We start from the raw sequence: 5,577 nt of genomic DNA, 5'->3' as shown, positions 1-5,577 counted from the left end.
CCGATCGTTCTCTCGTCCAGTCTGCTTCGTGGCACCTGTGACTCACTATCGTAACACGCGCCTACCTAGGCGGCAGGTATGTATATACGGTTGCGCGGTGAAAATGAGGAAAACGCCGGGAATTCCCCTTTTTTTACTAGTATTTCTACCACTGTTGGGAACGAGAGTGGTCGCGTGCTCGACGGTGAGCGCCGGTGGCCGACTGCAACAACTGCAGACGCTAGGACGGATGATGGTCGCCGGTCGGCGTCGTTGTCGTTGTCGGGCCGTCGTATATGCGCCTCCGACTTGGGAACGCGCAAGTGGGGGTCCAATGTTACCAGGGTACGCAACGAAGCCAGGGGCCCCTACCAGAGGCCGCCTCACCAAGCCGTGTGCTCAGGCTCGTCACCCGTAACTCCACCTTCCACCTCCCACCTGACTCACAGCCGCGCTCATGGGGAAACGCTCGGAGCTCGCCGCGATCAGGTGTATCCGGGGAATTGTTTCGACGCACCCTTTCGCCGCCCGCTCCTGACTCCCGCCAACGGACCGTCCTCGCGGCCTGGAATGTTGCAGCGTCTGCCGTCGAGCAGGGTTTTCTGCTTCTTCTGGCCTCCGGAGTACGTGATTCTTGACTCCTCTCGCCGGAGATTCAGACGGAGTAGGGAGCCGGAACGTGGGATATATTGGGGATCTAGGGATTCCTATTTGGTATTACAGGATTAGTCCTGTGTGAAATCAATCGATCGTTCAAGGTCACCGAACAGTAAGAGGTTCCATTTCACCTCGCTTGGAGTCACGGAAGTAGATTTAAGCATCTTGTGGTACGAATGTAATTAATGGAACATCGATTAAAGAGGTTTAGATGGATCTATATATTGGATTACGGGAGTTATTGGTTCTTAAATAATTAATAATCCTTATTTTAAACTATAAACTTTTATTAGACACAAGGAAGGTTCGCTTTTCTACTTGATGGTAAGAGAATGCTCCTACGCAACGCCCTAATATTGTCTACGACCCCGCTTGGAACCGAAGGGCCTTTTGTCACGTATCATAAACATTTAGATCTTTACTAAACAGAGGTGGTAGGGCTAAACAGACTTCTCCGAACGTATACAAAAGTAATATATACTTCCTAGCAAGGCCTTAGATTAATTTTTGTTAGATCTAACTGACTGATAAATCTAACACTATAGGCTACTAGGAATTGAGTTCGATTTCGTATCGCAGGATTAGTCTAACGAAGTGTACATGCATTTCGGGTCTAGCTATAGCCTGTGTAAAATCAATCGATCGCTCAAGGTCGCCGAATAGTAAGACACTCGTAGTCACGGAAGTAGCTTTGAATAGCCAATTAATTTTCGACAGGCTGTAAATCCAATTCCATACGGAAACTCGATCTTCGAGCGTGGAATCTCTTGGAACACATGCACACGTAGAGTGGAATTAATTCTGTTTCTCGAACTTAGACCGGTAATTACGCTATCGTGACTCTATAGGTTGCTAGAGCAAGAGAGAGAGAGAGAGAGACCGATTGTTAGTGGTAACTTCGATTTAACGTCGGTGGAAGTTAAGTTCCCCGGGACTGTTCTACTGGGTCGAGCAATTAACCGTCTTCGGAACTGGCACGGAATTTCGTTAGCCGACGAAAGACGTTTACGAATGGCCGCGATAACGTCGCATCGGTTCGAATGTTTGCAAAGTGATACGCGATGGTACCGGAACCCGCCAAACGAATAGTCCGCATAATTACACGCGGTTCGCCTCTATCGTCCCCTCCCACGATCGATATTTTCATCGTGGATTGTCGGCGTCATTGGAGAGGACGCGACGCCGACGCCGACGGTTCAATCGCGATGATTCGCGCGACACGAAGCGCACGTTCGCGACTCGTCGAAGCCAATCGATACGTACGGCACACATTTTCCGCGGCGTGCAATCCGACCATGACCTCGAAACAATTGTTCCATTCTTTCGATTAGATCTACCACCAATAGGGGACTCGATGGGTTGTTTCAAAACAGCGGAAAGAAGGTGACTAACCGAGACCCTAATGCGGAGGTTACCACTGACCTAATCGCTTTGCCGATTGTTGCAACCAAGTTAAACGGGGTGATGACACTTTTTTTCTCCTTTTCACCTCACCTTGTGGGAATTTACGTCGTTGGCAACTGTATCGTTATTTTATTTAACGCACAGCCGATGTTATCTGCGACTGTGAGAGACAAGTCAGCGGTAAAAATACACCTGGCGGAGGAAGAAAGAGGAGAACAAAATTAAGAAGGCGGTCAATCGGAAACCGGTATGACGCGTTCCTCGATCTAGCTCGTTAGATTCACGTCTTATGAATGAAAGGACCTTATCTCCTCCATCTGACACTCTCTCTCTTTTCCTCACGAGCGGGGATATTTCGGGATCGAGCGTGAGTAATCGGTCGATGATTAATTCTGTCGTTCCCATTGACCAACATCGCGTAGCCTGTTGGAGGAATTATCGACCACCCGAATTTTATCGTTCACGCGTTTCGATATTCTTCCAACGGATCTCTCTTTCTCTCTCGAAGTTTTCGATACGCGCTCGTTTACGTCAGTCTCGTCTCATCGCCGACGATGAGAAAGCTGCTGCACCTGTAAGCAGCTATAATCACGATATTTGCACACTCGATGACCTTGTAGGTATCCGTATCGCTCCGCGGAGCCTTGAACTTGCACGCTGGAGAATCTCGTACGAACTTGTCGGAGGACCGAGACGACGATCTACTTGCTACGTGTCTCGGTGAGAGGTGCGTACTTCTGCTTGCTTCTACATTTTCGTCGATCGTCCTCCTCTACGTGTCTTACGTAATTCCTCTACCCCCGTACAATTCCCCCATTAATAATTCCCCTAATTCCCCTGAAAAGTAACGAAAACGGTTTCACTCGAGAAGATCGTAACGTTATCGTTGCTAATTATCGATCATGAGAATTCCCCGCGGTGAAATCACGGAACGAAAAAGGAGATCTACGACGGTGGGATAGGAGCGATTTTACAACGTTCAACATCCACCAACACCGCCCCCTTTTTTACCGTCCGCTATTAACATAGCTCTGGATCGCGAAATTACACGCGGAGTCCAACCTTCCAGCAAGGTTAAGCGCAAAATCGTCTGACGGGCGGCGGGATTTTTCTACTTGCCCGTTGCCCGCCGCCGATTATCCTCCGTAATGGCGCTTCTGCGAAGTAACAATTGCCAAGACCGCCACGCTGATCACGCTTATCGTTGCTTAATTCCTATGGAATCGCGCGCGGTTACGCAACCGACCGCCGCCTACTCATCGACTGTTCCTTCCTTTTCTTCTTCTTCGTTTTTTTTTCTCCTTCTTGGTTCCGTAAGGACGCGCCGCGCTTGACCGAGACGCTGTTCGAAAGGTCAATGCCGAGACGATCGATCCTCGATCGATTTCCGATCGCGGCGTGAAATTGACGGGGGAAGAGGAAATTCGATAACGAGCCAACAGCCGCCGCGAGTCAGACATCCTGTTACGCGCGCGACAGTTTCAACATCCTGATTCGAATCTTCGTTCCCACCTGTGCACGGTGTGGCTTACAGGAAATGCAAAGAGGCGGGGAAATCTTCGATAATAGATCGCAGGGAACGAGTGGAGTTGTGGAATATTTCTGTTTTGCGCGATTGATAAGTTTTCCTTTTTCTTTCAGGGACTTTCTGTTTCTCGTCGCGAAGCGAAAATTAGGGCGAAGAAGAAAATTTGAACTGAAATGTTTCGTTTAGGAATTAAAACAAAAAAAGCACACAAGGTTGCCTCTTTTAGGATTGATACACTTTGATCGGATTGACATGCAATTTATTCTACTTTAAAATTACGTATTGTTAGTGTAACTCACTCTGGTATTATACAAATTAATCTAAATTACGCCCAATTAGAAAGTCGCACAAATATCTCTCCACTTAGCAAAACCTGTAAGCATTCGCAGTGGCGAAAAATATATTTTTAACAGAAAGCATAAACTTTAACGAGAAATATCGCATTAATCCTTGCCGAGGTTTAACAGTAATCTCCATTGAGGAATATTTAACGGAGCAAGGTAATTTCGAGAAAGATCCTTGCTCAGACGCGCGCACCTCTCAAGGATCTATTTTTATCCTTCGAAAACACGCTGGATTTCTTCTCTCCCGTGGCGAACTATTCGCGATAATCAACGCGGCAACCTCGAGCGAGGTGTTATTTTCGAATAGGAAGCGGTGCCGTTTCCGTGTGCGCACGCGAGAGAAGAAAACGCGAGGAAATCGCAGAAGCGGCCGAGCTACGTGAAGAAACCCCGCCGTCGTCTTCTGCGCGTGTGTGCGAGATATATACTCGCCGGAGTGTACAGCGGCCGCACGACGTTTCATTTATTCCTGTTTTCTGACTGGCGCCAGCTGATCGTCGTCATATGGGATCCGCGCAATTAAAGATTCAATTTCGCATGAAATTATAGTTATCCAGTCTGGTGGAAAATGACGTGTTATTACAGGCCTTGTTCCCTTCCTCCCGTAACGTTGATGACTTCTTTCGATCCGCGCGGAGGGTTTGTCGCGGGGGGGGGGGCGGGGGGAAGAGGGAGGAAAGAAAAGAAGTATCTCTAAAAGTATTTCATACCAGAGGCGAGCCGCTGCTACATCTCCGAGCGGAAGGTAATAAGCGTTCTTTTGATCCTTTAGGGCGGTACGCGCGAAGCGTTAATTCTCTTGGAACGCGAACCTGCTAATGGTCAGACCAAAAATAGCTGCCTTACCTTGCTCCTCCTCCTCTGTTTACCGCTAATTCTCCTCGGAATGGAAATTCTTTATCGTTATCGATCCCGCCGATCGATAGACGGAAGATCCGTACGTAACGTTTCAACTGTGAATCTTCACCGAAACGAAGTGGTTGGTTGGAAAACAAGAGGAGGACAACAACGACGACGATAGGAACGTCAATCTTGTTGCATTGCATAAATTATCTTCGCACCGCGATTGAATGCAACGGCGGGTTGAAAGGAGGAGATTCGTCGTATGCAAATTGACGATCGATTGTCGAGACCAGCGGGGTGAATTATACCCATGCTGGTCGATGTTACGGCTGACAAAGGCGCACGGCTGGTACCGCCGTCATCGCAGTGCTTTACGAGCAAACGTAATAATCAAACGATACAGAATGTTGCTTGCGAGTAACTATTCAACTACGGACTCCCCTCTCTGTGTCTGTGTACACCGTTCGAAAGTATTCGATCGATTCTATTCTATGCAACCAGCTACGTACACGTACCGTGGTTATCGATCTTCGAACGATTAGAATCGAGGCAAAACTTATCCGTCGATCTGTTCTTTCAACTGTGATTTCAACGTTCGAATGTTAGATTAAAGAGTAATAGAAACGCGTGCAGTTAATAAGGAACTGCATTCGCGTGGAGGAATTCTTTTCCGCGATCACTTCCATAGATATTACAATGCACAATAAACAGCGATCAATTAGGATAATTCGTAGTACAGGTTGGCCGCAAGGCCATCGCCGATAGGCTGTGAAACACCGGCGAGACAGGTAGAGATAAATAACGAGAAAGAACGAAGGCGTC

This window comes from Habropoda laboriosa, unplaced genomic scaffold (genome assembly GCF_001263275.1).
Source record: "Habropoda laboriosa isolate 0110345459 unplaced genomic scaffold, ASM126327v1 scaffold90, whole genome shotgun sequence".
Taxonomy (NCBI): Eukaryota; Metazoa; Arthropoda; class Insecta; order Hymenoptera; family Apidae; genus Habropoda; species Habropoda laboriosa.
This window is presented reverse-complemented; position numbering follows the sequence as displayed.